At 37.4% G+C, this 14,290-nt stretch overlaps 1 protein-coding gene across 6 annotated transcripts in view; it reads right to left on the reverse strand.

Moving 5' to 3' along the window:
• The window catches only part of TCF12 (transcription factor 12), a 161,717-nt gene that overhangs the window by 55,368 nt on the left and 92,059 nt on the right, over window positions 1-14,290 (reverse strand). The window lies entirely within an intron of this gene.

The raw sequence follows: 14,290 nt of genomic DNA on the forward strand, positions 1-14,290 counted from the left end.
ACACTTAACAAGTGCATTGTATATTGTTTGACCTCACATTATTTGGATTTCCTCTGTAATACTGAAACGAATGTTGGTGATTTAGAACAACATAGTTTTTCCATGGGTGATGGGTTATGCTTAGCTTTATTTTAGTCTGAAAATCCTGACATGGAGGGAACCCACAGAACTGTCTGTACAGAAAATGTTCTTGTAGCAGGTGGTAAAAATTCACTGTGTTTCACTCCTGGCTGGTGCACACAGCTTTCCTCACAGAGCACCATCCACTCCACATTGCACACAGCTAAAGACACACTGCTATTAATGTCTGCCAGTATTTTAAGGTCATGTGGAAGCAGCAGCCTCATGAGCAATTGGATTTCTTCAGCCACTGTCAGTACATGGTGCAGCCTCTGGCAGGACAATGGGCATGTTTTCCTTACACTCACCTGCACTGACATTTCATTGCCAGCTGATGCTAAGACAGGAACTGCTAACTGGAGTAACTTTTATACCAAAACCCCACCTAATTCCTCCTTCAGCCTGGCTGCTCCCAAGCCAACATTCCTTGTGCCATCAGCTGCTCTCCAGGAGGAGCCCTCATGCCCACGCGGTTCCGGAGGTTTCACCAAACCTGCTCATGGGCTGGATTATGGCAGGAACTGCTCCAGTGCTGCTGCCTGCCTGGGGTACAGCAGGTACTCATTGCTCCTGCCTCTCCTCACCTTCCTTCTGAGGCCCAAATACCTCATTCATAAATAAATGTATTTTTGCATTATACTAGATCACCAAAACTGATGTGTCTGCTGTGAGGAGATGTGAAAGGTGAGGTTCACTCATACAGCTCACAGTAAGGTACTAAACGCCTTCCCCCTTGCAGAGCACTGGGATTCGCAGAAAATTAAGACTTCAGACAGAGTTACAGAATATATATAAAATAAGCTTTTTTTTTTCATTGTATCACCATTGAAATTTCTCTTTTCTTGTTTGATGACTAATTTGAGCATGAAAATGTTATATTTTAATTTAATAGAGTGGGATGTGAAAGAATCACCACATCACAAACTAAAGGAAGGCCCAAAAGTGTTAAGTATTTTATACAAAAGTGTGAAGATCAAAATTTATTAAAAATGTTACTGCATAGAAATAGCTTCCTCTCAGCTTAACTTCTTCAGTGTTATTCTAACAACAGTCTTTGAAACAGAATTCTTAATCTGAAACTCATATCAAAATGAGATACTCTGACAGGGTGACAAAAGTATATAGCAAATACATGCAGGGGGAAATCTGCTGGTGGGCTGTTCCAAGATCTTCTAATTTTTGCTTTGGTCAAATCGTTAAGATTTTATTGTTTTGCAGAAAACATGAACATCAGAATATCTGGCTTACTCAGTATAAATCTGAATTTAGCAAAGATCCTATTCTAAACATTTACTACAGTTTAAGAGGTGAACACTGTTTAGGAAAATGGGCAATGTTTTGTGAAAAGCAGCTCCTCCAAACCAACACAAGCCAGAAGAAGAAATGAAACCGGTTCTCACTTAGGCTAACACTTGACGTTCTTGACCAAGAATACCCAGGACTGAAGGAAAATTTCTTAGCATAGCCTGTGGGGAAGGGAGGAAGTATTGTGGTAGTTGTCATTTCAAGTAGCTTAGGCAAGGTCCCCCTGCCAGCGCAGCAGAAGTGCTGAGGCTGGCAGGGAGCTCTGGGGTCAGGAGCGCAGCCCTGCTCGCTCAGAGCAGCTGTCAAACACAATCAGGAACCACGGCCCATTCACACTAGAGACAGCCCTCCCTGCACCCCAGCATCTCCCCTGACCACTGCAGGGATTTTGGAAATGCAGTGGGATCCATACAGATGCTTCCAAAAAAAAAAAAAGGGGTGGGAGGGTTCCTAGTTCCTCTGTTCCTCTACTCATTAGGAGATGGGGAAAGATTTAAAAATAATAAAAAGAACCAACCAGTAGAAACTCTGAAATTCATTTCTACAAAATCATTCCAAAAGGTATGAGTCTATGTCTTTTCCAGACTTAACCTCCAACCTTTACTCCACGATATTTGCCACTCTTGCTCTTGTCCTAAGTATTCCAGTGTTTGACATTTTCACCAGACCCTGAATTTCAAAGCAGCCTGACTTCTACAATAACATAAAGTTAGTGTGTAAGCACTAGATTAGATACTCAAGCTATAGTAAATCTCAAGCTGTGCAACACACTCTGAAGAAGTTTTCTGATCTATACTGTATTTGGGTAAGCATTTTTTTATTTGTAAAAAAGGATTAAAAATCCAAAGCTACACAAAACCACAACCCTCTTCTACCATTGGCCCAATCAAATGAAACATCTGTTTAGAATTTTATAATTGTTCCTCAGTCTTCCAAAAGAAAATAAAAATAGATGTCATTAGTTCAGCTCATTGATTTTTCTGCCTGTTTGAACCAATTGAGAAAAAATATTGATTAGGACTGATCCTTTCCTAAGGGCATCTGATAAAGAAAGGAATACAAAAATACCACTGAGGATAGCAGAACAGCTTTGTATTATCAGCATCAAGCTCCTCCTGCCCAAGTGCCCGAGGTCCCTGTGCAGAGGCAGATCACTTACACACGTGGTTAGGGGCATTCTCCACAGAGAACCTGCACCCTCACTCTGAACCTCATCTGCCAAGCATGCATCCAATTACCAAAGAATAATCAATGACTGGTTATTCTCTGAATGCCTGTCCAAGTCCTTGTCTGTATTACCATTGTAAATAAACAGGCATCACTCCTAAAATCTTGCCTCTTTGGATTTTATAATGCATATATCCAGTTTCAAGATATACAAAAAGTTATTTAAAGAACTGCTTTCCCTAAGCAATAAGTGTTCAATAACTTTAAAAAAAAGCAATAAGTGTTCGATAACTTAAAAAAAAAAAAAAGAAAAAAATGGCTTTTATTACAATCAACTAAGAACACAGCAAGCCGTATTCAGAAGTGAAAAGAGAAAAAGATTTAAACACGACTGCTTTACTTTTGAGATTCATCCCTCTCAGAGAAACCAAGAAACAGTTCTGACAGCCTCAGGGGAAATGGCATGGCCTGACCCAAATAGGAAAGGCTTTCACAAGGGCCACTATCTCAACAAATTCTTTAAAGGGGTCACTTTCCTAAAGAGTATTCTCATAAAAATGAAATGCAGGGGAGGTGTCTATTCAAACACTGCAAGGATGAGGCAGGGGAAAACAATCATATCTACATTGGGGGGTGGATTTATGCACCTTTGTCAGAGGAAACAAGTAACTTTGCACTGCAGCTGCATTTTCGTGCAGGCAAAGTTTGCTTCCATTCAAACTAACAAGCCAATCAGCCATATGCTTATATCAAAATTATATGCCTGAGATAAATGAGGGTCCTTAGTCAACTTATTTTAAAAAGGTTTTTTAATTGATTCTTTCAAATAATTTAAGCATAAAAGTAAAAAAATAGTTTGACTAATTCTTAAGTTTTCTTCTCTCCAGCCCAGCTCTATGACTCTTCAGATACAATTTGATGCCAAAACACTGCTCTGACTTCAATGAACTTCTAGGACACCAGCCAGCAGAATTCTAATACATTGGTAAACATTTCTTTGATTTTACTTTGATATTAAAAAAACAAAAAAAAAAGTAGACAAGTAAAGGCCACAGATGTCCTTACATAATATTCCTTGCAGCTCTCTAATGTTTAGGCTCTATGCAAACAGGAAAGCCAAGCTGTCCTGAAAAGCACACAAACAGTTTGAACAAACACACTCCATACACTACCTGTATACAGTTTTACCTATTCAAAAATGTATTTGCCATAGGCAGGTAGCCTCGTACTTCCTGGTCTAAATCTTGTTCATATTCTTTTCTTAAATGCAAACATTGGCAAGCACTTTCAAGAATTCAAATTTTCCCAGCATAGCCATAGCCAAACTATGTGATAGTTTCATCCAAATACAACTGTGTGCCTTTACATTATTCATTATTTTCTATCAAAAGAATAATATGGTTGAGAATAAAAGCATTAGCCCATTATATGCAACTGATTATGACAGGCCTATTATGCTGGCATAATAAGGCAGTCTGCTTTGGCAGTGAAATGAGAGCTGCAACTCACCAACTGCAAACTTAGATCTTGAAAACCTCCCCAACAGTCAACTAGATTGAACTAGATTTTATTTTTCCTATTTTTTTGCATTAGCTTCCTTTTCATAAAATTTATGCTTTCAATCCTAGCAGTCAGGCTGTACCTATTTAAAGCAGCAAAACTGTCTAGAGGTAAAAAACAAAAAAAAAGTACTTGAGTTTTTAGTTAAAAATTGTGAGCTTGAGTACTTTACTTTTACAAAATAATGTAATGCAACACCATTCATCTCAATCAAATCCCTCCATTATCCCGCCACAGTCGCTGACAAACTCACTTGGCATCTCTCTATTCCTCAGAATTACACAGAGCAGATGGCAAGTGCATTCCTTGCCTTACTGTAAACTTGAAATGTTGCCCTGGGTAGAGCACAAGTTTCATGTGCATGTCCTTTTTACTCAGTGAGCTATTTGGATGACTTACAGCATGGATAGAACGTGGCTCAGTATTGCATGTCTTGCCTTATAGATAAACCTGACAATTTGCATAAGCTGGCTCTAAAGAACATAACAAAACAGAAAAGTCAAACTCTGGTAAACTTGCAAAATCCCCCAGCAAAGCTGTATATTTTGTTATGGTGTTTCCAAAGGAAAACCCAGCACAACACTAAAACATGAACCAATAATTGCTCTGAAATCCTAGTCCAGTAGAGAGGTTAGGGCTGCAAAAAGACCATTCACTTGAGTTCCACGTCATGCAGTTCAAGCCAAAAATATAACTAAGATATAAAGGGTTGAATTTCACTTTATGCAAGTCTCCAGTCTTTGGAAACTGTAATGAATATGCACTCCAAAATAGGAGCTGAATTTGGAAAAAAACACTGACATATGATGTAAATTCATTTTAAATTTAAATTTTAGAGATATGTTTGCAATTATCAGCATGTTGTTAAAGAATCTCATCCTGAGAATATCATCAAATAGTAATGTGAAATACAGTGTTACCATTTTGAGAACAAAGGGACTCTGAATGAGTAATCAATAGCAACTGGCAGAAAATGAGGCATTAATTATGATCCTCTCTAGTGTTTTGTCTCAAACAACATTTCATTAAATATATTGTGCTAACCTGTACATCTTCAAGCCATTACCAATAGATTTGATCAGATACATTTTTGGTCTGTTTCAGGAGGAGGAAAATATCAGAATTAGAAAACCAAAACAACATCTAAAGTGTTATATGATAACTTGAGCTTTTTTTTCTTGATCAATTTAAAGGAAATCAGGGGTTGCCAATAAAACATCTCAGGAGAGGATCTTCTAACAACATGTTGATAATTGCAAACATATTCCTCATTTAAAAAAAAATACTTAGGTCTTATAATCTCAGTGTAGTCTCTTGAAAATTTAATTATCATCTCCTATACCTAAAGTATCATGCAGGTTTGAGAAGATAATGACAGTCATCCATCAACTGCATCCTGCCAGTGTAATCAGGCTAATCTTGCTCACTGGATTTAAAACCAGCTACCTAGGGTACTAAATACTGAAGTGATGCAACATCATAAACAAAATTACATTTAGCTTTACTGTCTTTCCAATTAATGGTAACTCCAATGAAGATCAGGTTATCAATATATTCTCTTCTTATGCCAAAGCTTTTCCAGATCACCAAGAGCTGCTTATTCATGTGTGCACCTAAGCAGAGGCTGCTACTGTGGCATATTCTGTTCATGTGTAAATATATTGGGACTGAGCACAGGGACAGAGGAGAGAGAAGGAATTTATTCAGAATTACATATATGGGGTTTTTTAAGCAGAGAGGAGAGCAAAGATTAAATGCAAAGGGAAGAAATAATTTTGTATTCTTTTTGCATCTAAATGTCTTTCAAGACCCCGATTAACACAAATATTTTGAAGAGTCCCTTCCTTCTCTTTTGTAATATTGTCTCCCCTGCACTGATGCTGCATATTGGCAAGACTACAAATTCAGTTTTATGCCTCTAAAGCAGCACCCTGCTGATGTTGTGTCCAATCCCCGAGGTTATGCTGCCTCAGCTTGTCTTCCTTCATCCCCCCGGGCAAGGGATTTTTGCCTTGCTGACTGAATTCTAGGAAGGCATTACTAAGCATTGTGATTACAGGTCAGGCACCCCTCCCTTTGCCTTTGAATCTTTTTGCTACACTATGAAAACAGTAATTTGAACAGCTTCCTTTCTGTGATTATACAAAAGCCTCTTTCTGGAAAATTCTAAAATTTTACAAGAGAAGTTGCTGAGTGGTTATTCACGTAGTTTTTAATTTTTATGGTACCACCCTCCTTGCTTTCCTTTATGATTACAAGATACTAGCATGAGGAGTCAATATTATAATAAAGGATTTTATGCTGAACCTTATTTACAGAAGTTAGACTATAAAAGATATTATAAAACTCAAACTATATTTGCATCTGTTCCTTAGTTCTCAAACTATTCTCTGCATTTTCAGCAAAATTATTTTAAAATATTTCAGACCATTAGTAGATCATTTCATGTATATAGTATGGAAGCTGTACATCTCCTCTCCCACACAACCAAGAGAAAAATCTTGCTCTAAGAACCAAGTCAGAAAATTATTAACACGATGAGGGTATGTTAATTAGCAACCAGTTAATTGTTAGCACTTAACATGGAGAACCCAAATGTTTTCACATATGATCAAGGGAGAGCTCAGCTCAATACTAGGGTGCTAGGAAATGGCCAGGAGATATCCTAGGCTACAATCCCCTCTCCCGAATAAATGTTATCCTTCTCTCCCTGCTCTTCAGAAACCTGTGCCAGCAGGAGCACCAGTGTCTGGAAAAGCGCTCCAGAACCCAGCTGAAACCAAAACAAGTTGGATGGTTTAGTTGCACGGAGGAGGAACGTAAATGCCAACTCCTGTGCTTCCTCCCAGCAGTGCCCGAGCGGCCCGGCTGTGCTGTCCCAGGCAGCCCCGGAAGCTGAGCTCAGAACAGGCTGCCCACAGCACCAACTCCCCCTCCCCAGTCCTGCTCAGGGCCTCTGTTCTTCCTGACACCAGCGATTCCTGCATTTGTGAAGTCTGGGAAGGGACTTTCTCTACCTATTAGTTCAAAAAGGAAGGTAACATACTAGAGTAATTACAGACAAAAGGAATGCACACTTCCAAAGGGCAATCCAGCTCATTCAGATAAGCAGGCATGGCTGGGAGTACAGAGCTGAGCTTATATTTTCCCCATCCTCCACTAATACCATAAATTTGTAATTGAGAAGCACCCAACTCTGAGGCAGTCAGAATAGCTGGACACAAATAGTAATTCACCAAAGAAGTTTTACCTGCACTCTGTGCTCTAGCATATTTTTCCTTCCTTATGTAGCAATATGCATATTAGTTTACAGAATACCCATAACCTTAAATACAATCAAAAATAAACAAACAAAAAAAAAAAAAAAATAAAGGTGGCAAGGAAATTTGCCAAGCCTAAACAGTGTGAGAAAGAGAAGGGCAAAGACAAGAAACTGTCTGCTTGGTAAAGGCATTGAAAATTATTCCTTACAGAGCTGCTCTCCCTTTATAAATAGCATCCCTCCTCCAACTATAACAAATTCCTAACACCTGCTACCCACTTCATTCCAGGGGGAATGTCTTCCCTGATTAACTTCAGGTGGTCACCTCCAGCGCTGGAAAAAGAAATCTAGCCTGTGCCCCATACATTTTTACTTTCTACAAAGGTTTTGCAGACTCCTTATCTACTGAGTGACAGGAGATATTTTCCCAATAGCACAATAAGTAATTCACTTCTAATAAATCATGATGAAAAGAAAGTTAATATTGCTTGAGAAGTAAAATAAAGCAAAATAAACTAAAGTTCAGGCATTCCATCTGCCCTTAAACTATATATCCCTCTCCCCATCCCAATCTTTCAGGATGGTATCAGCTGGCAGAATCCAGAGTCACTGCTTCAGTTAACATTGTGTCAGCCTTTCCTTCAGCAGCTGCATTTCTTAGAGATTGATAGCTCAGCTGTAAAAATCTGCTCCAGGGAGACACCTGATATCAAAAGTGTCAGAGAAGGGGAGATTAAAAAGAGAGAATTTACAAAATAAAACCAGTTTTTCAGCTTTAAAGTTATATTGGTATTAAAATCCCCATACATGTACAAGCCTTAAATTTTTTTTATACTTCCATAACTCAGTATTACTTGGATTTAAGGAGACATCATATTCTCTGTTCTGCTTCTAAAACTATGTGAGAAGGAAGAAAAGCAACTGGTACCACTGCTTGTAGCCTTTGTAAAGCCCCACTCATCAGAAAGGTGCAGAAAATGATGTAATTTTCTGCCTCACTGGCAAGAGCCATCTAAAGCATCCTCAGACACACACCAGCAGTGAGGAGGAAAAGCCTTCTGGTTGTTTCATGGACACTGGCTGGCAGAAACCCTGGCAAAGCATCCTAGGAGCAACTGCAGTGCCAGGCTGCCACACTGCTCCTGCAGCATGAGGAGGATTTATCTGTGAGCCTTTGCATCCATCTGAACAACAACCACCTGGGAGAACACCCTGTGCTACAAAGCCCTTTTTCTAGTCTAACTCGTACATTTTAAGCAACATCCCAGCTGTCAAATGCCACTAAAATCCTGCTCTACCCCACTATTCACAATCACTTATTTCTTTCACTGTTGTCCCTTCTGAGTTTTTTGTCCTCACCAAACTTGTATTTCCAATTATATTTTTCATATTCTTCTTTACTTTTCCATTTTTGTCAGTAAATCTCATTTCTGCTTCCCACATACATTTTGCACATCCTTGTAACCTAACAGTCACATTTTTGTCTGTGTGCTTAATCTTATAGCTGCTTAATGTTTCCTGATGCTTTATTAAAAATATGAAAATCAATCATCTCCATTACACCAAATACACATCTTACAGTTATAGAATTTATATAACTGCATAAATTAAAATTATAATATAAATAATAATTCACATAATTTTACATCTAAATTAATATTAATTTTAGCAAAAATAAATTTTAATAATAATGTGTTAATTTATTGTTAGATATAATTTATTAATATTAGTTAATATGTTTAGGAACATATTAAAGATAAATTTAAGTTGGTGCTATTTTCTGGTATCCATACTCTTGTTTTAACTTTTGCTTGCTTGATCCTCACCACCCAACCAGTAATACAAAAAAGTTGCCATTTTTGCTTATGCACAATACAAATGAGCTTTTATGTTCTCCCTAGACAGCTCAAATTTCTGGAGTTATACCCTTATTACACTTCCTCAGCTATTAGAGAATGAGCTCTGAGATAACTACTTGCCCCAACATTGCAGGATTGCTCTTTAGGTTTGAATTCTGTTCAAGCTGCTTTAAAGTCTCTTTAAATTTTAAAGAGGCAAATTACTGACTATGCAAAGACAAAGTAACATACACTTGCAGTCATTTCTTTTGCTGAAGTGATCATCTGTTAAATTGCCCAAGAAATTGATGCTAAAGGCATTTTTTGGGTTTATTTCAAAAGTTCTTATAGTGTTTGTTCAGAAACAAATTTTTTTACACAAAAATAAAGCAACTTTTTAGTCCGTTAAGGATGTAACAGCTAACAAATGCTGCCATTTTATTCTTTAACAAATAGCTAAATTTGCAGGCAACAAGATGCAAACCTTTAAAGTTCCATGTTAAATTGTGAAGAAAGGAGAAATTGGTAAATTCTGAAAAGTTGTCTGAAATCATGTCTTAATATGTTTACTTGAAGTATATCCCCATAAGGAGCACTAAGTGTGGTGCTAATGTGCATAAAATGTTACTGAGATACTGCAAAATTCAGGCTAATTTAATAAAGCCTGATGTGCCTTACATCATGTTGCAATGATGCAATAATATGTTGCTAAATGAGTCACCCCACATTAGCTTCATGGCAACAGCAGAGTTGATGGCTATTGAAGGGAAAATGGGGTAGAAATATTACTGCAAATATTGATGGAGCAGCTTTCTATTGGATTTTTTTTCATCCAAGAAAAAGCTGCCTTATTTATTGTGTATTACCAACATACACAAAACCTATATAATAATAACAGCAAAAAAATTAGTTAGAAACCCATCTGCCACTAAATAAAATATATGTAGAGTACACAGCATCATATAGATCATCCATATGCCTTCTGTGTAGTGCTTTACATTTCATGCAATATGTATATACATCATGTACCATGGTATATATTTTATAAATGATTTTACATATATATATATGATTGTACATAGTCAAGTGAAATGTAATTACTAAATTCAATCCATAGCTCCTTCCAGCACTCATACATTCTACAGTTTTACCAGCAGCAGCTTTTTTTAAATGGGTTTTATAAGTTCTGAAGTGTCCCATCATCATGTAGACCACAGAGATTAATGAGTAACAAAAATGGAGTAAATTAAGAGAGGACTCTTTATAAAAGGCTACACTTTAAACCACAAGTGCTGAATGCCTCTTCAGTTCCTGCCCAGCATCCATTACATTCAGCACTTGATTCTCCTCCTTTCCCACACACAGGATAGAGTGCAGACTTCAAATGATTATGAAGGGAGGAAAAATGTGTTATCTCCACATGTCAAAAAATCCATCATGTCTATTTTTCATGCATGATTGTTTAGCATGAAAATAGAACATTAAAGGGGATGGGCACCAACAATTTCCTATGCTGAGCCCAGTGATGCCAGTGGGGAGAGACTGTGGCAGGCAATGAGAACAGGCACGGTGAGGCCAAAGGAGCATCCCCCACCAATTCCCCAGGGCACTCTCAGGCTCCTGGGGATAAAGTTACCTTCTGGGAAGACCCACACCAACAATTAGAAGAATTAGTCTAACAGCTATACATGTACTGCACATTTATCTCAATTTCACTTCAAAAATAGTGCAGACCCCTGGCTTTCTTTGAGCTCAGAGCTGTCAAACCAATGTGCAGTGACAGCTGGGGACCTTTTTGATGATATTAGAAATGGGAATAGTGAATTCAATACCTGAAGTCTAATCTTGTTTCTTTCACGTAAGCCACTGTTTTCAGTACAAAATCATACAAATGTGAAGAAAACCCTTTTTATCACAAGAAGCTTTCTGAAAATTTAACCTTTCCCTGATTTATAATTTGTGAAAAGTTGCCATTCCCAAAACTGCAATTACAAGGCCAACAGGAATGGTGGAGTTCCCCACAAAAATCACAAACCACCAGCCCCCCTTCAATTCAAAGACACAAAAAGAGACTTTTTGTCAAGTCATGTAGCATTGCATCTCATTCTGACAGCTAAATAAAGTTTTTAGTATTTCTTCTAAAAGCTGTCAATTCTTCCTCCAGGTAAAAATTTTTGATATTCATCTAAATCAGCTCTGCATAAGCCTTAATTTGTCATCTTAACCATCCACTTAGAGTTTATATACTTTTGGATGTTCCTTTTTGGCTTGTTTAAAACACCTGATGGAGAGAAAACCTGAAAACCTGCACTTCTTGCTAATAAAAAATTTGTAAATTAGCCACATTTATGTTCTTGTGACTAATGTTACAGCTGAATCAGATTCTATTACCTAAGTCACTCAGGTTCCTAAGCTACACTGAAAATCAATCACACTTCAACTCCTACAGCCTAAATATAAAGCCTGTAGGTAGCAAACAGTCCCTACAAATCACTGCTTAGATTATTTTCAGTAAAAGGTGAGAATGATACTAAGACTGAAACACTGCAGTTTACAGTAGTCTTGATAATTTTCATTGCAGCCTTCTGTAAACTCAGAAAGTAAAAATTCAAACTCCTCACACTTCCATACTAGGTTATTAATACCTTTTACACCAGCAACATAAGGAAAGGAGGTAGGAGAAGGATGGATTCAGGAGTATTTGGAGAAGTTATCTATTCTCAATACCAAACTCAGGAGACTGATTAGCTCTTGCCATTTTACCATTTCAGAAACCTTCAAATCTTCACTGCCCTTGAAGAACTCACGGTTCAGAGCAGAGACCAGAAAAGAGTGGGGTTAGTTGGTTTCAGAGAGGAAGAAAAGTAGTGGCTTGTAATTCCTCAAAAACCTAAATTTCCTTTTTTTTTTCTTTTTTTTTTTTTTTTTTTTAATAATACTGGAAAAAATAGACTACAAACGTCAGAAAATAATGAAGAAGTGATACCAATTCAGCTGGAATACCCTATATAAAATAAATTTCCTTCTCAGATTGCATAATAGATGTCTTAATAAGGCTTTTACCACTTCCACATTTCACAGGTGAACTAAGGAACCAAGGACAACTAAAACTAATGCTGAATACAGAGAGAAGCTGATTAAAAACAGCTAAGAGTCTATGATCAACAGTGGGTGAATGGATTAGCTGAGACTTTGCAGGCCTCTGTTTTGGGCTTCATTCCACCTCTTAATTAGTGACTTGGATGAAAAATGAAAACTACATTTACTGAACTCACAAAGCAAATAACCCATAAGGATCTACAAATGCCGTGCAAGCCTGGAATTCAAAATTGCACTGACAAATTTAGAGATGGCAGAAGCAATGCGTTAAAAAAGTAAATACATTTTTGTACATGGAACCTGTAAACTGAAAAACACAGGGTGGGGAATAGCCAGCTAATTTCCCATTACCATAAAAAGGTATTGGGAAATTTTTGATCACCACAATTCAAATATGTATCAGAAACTGGGTATTTGTTAGGAAAATAGGCAAGTACTACCCAGCAAAACATTCACAGTACTGTCTGAAAGATACAGGAATTTTTTTTTTGCCATGGTGGTAAGGCCCTAGGTGAGGTACTTGACCTCATTTAAAACACTGGAATTCCCTAGAGTTGTGAACCTACTGGAGAACATTCAGAGCAGAGCAGCTTTTCTACCAATATTTCACTCTGAGATAGATCCTGTTACACAGCCACTGTTAAAATATACCTGCACTATACATAACCAGGTCAAAATTAACTCCAGCTATATCTTATCTAAGGACTCCTTATCATCCTCATCATCTAATGGTTTTCCCAGCCCCTACAGACTTAAAAGAGAGTAGATCCATGTCCACTGTTGTAAGACAAGAGTCAGCTACTTTAATTACAGTGATGTTTAGATAAGGCACCCGGGAAACTTTCTTTAAGTAACTGCACTTCAGTAGTTGAAAACAAAACCCGGGGTGGTCCTGCAGCCTCTTCCATCTCTGGACTTTTTTGAGAACTGACCACATGAAGCCTCTGCCAGAGACAATGCAGCTGATTCTTCATTTAGATTGTAATGACCTCTCACTTTGGACCTTCTCTATGACAGATTTCAAACACTGTAGCTACAATGAGAGCTGTATTTCAAGCACTACCATACATTCAAATAAACAAGCAAACAAATCAAAAAGATTCAGAAATCCCAGCACAGTCCAAGCTAAATGAAGTCAAATGCTGTCAGATTTACCTGACAAAAACCAAAATAAAGTACAAACTCTAACTTATCACATGAATTTAAATGGAATTTAAAATTTAATTGAAAGTTACCTCTATGTTCATTTTTTATTTTCCTGAATATAGAACTAATACAGTTACCTACAGTAACATTTCCCCCACATATTAAAAATTTTAAGGAAAAAGAAACGGAGGGAGATTAAATAGTCAGAAGCTTATCAAAGGGATACACTGAACTAAAAGTGATGTTAACAGAAACAAACATGCATAAGACTGTAGGCATATGTAAGGTAGGATTGGAGGTATATTAAACAGTACTAGACAGAAACAATTCTAAATATACAGAGATATAAAAGGATTTTCCTCACTGAGAAAGTGAACAACAGAAATTACACTCATTACTGCAAAGCAGAGTGGAATTTTATGCAAAGTTCACATAAAACCATTTTCCAATACAAAGCATTAATTTAATGAAAGAGTAATGTGGAAATTAATTTGATTCCAAACTAAGGCCAAATTTATTATATTTGAATAGAGTACATACAGAGTTATTTCAACAATAGTAACTACACTAATACAATGTTTTACTGTTTAGACTGGCAATAATGTGAAGCCCATAACTCTCAGGTAAAGAGCTATACTGCTTTTTGGGAGAATGTTGCTGAAAGCTCACCCATACAGCTACAAATGGGTCTTTGTTTGCCACATCTGCGTTGCAGAGAAGTAGTAAAGGCTGTGAGAATGATCCTTTCTTAATAGGGGAAGCATTGCCACATGGTGCTGCCCATTCACACTTC

The sequence above is a fragment of the Molothrus aeneus genome, chromosome 13 (genome assembly GCF_037042795.1).
Source record: "Molothrus aeneus isolate 106 chromosome 13, BPBGC_Maene_1.0, whole genome shotgun sequence".
Taxonomy (NCBI): domain Eukaryota; kingdom Metazoa; phylum Chordata; class Aves; order Passeriformes; family Icteridae; genus Molothrus; species Molothrus aeneus.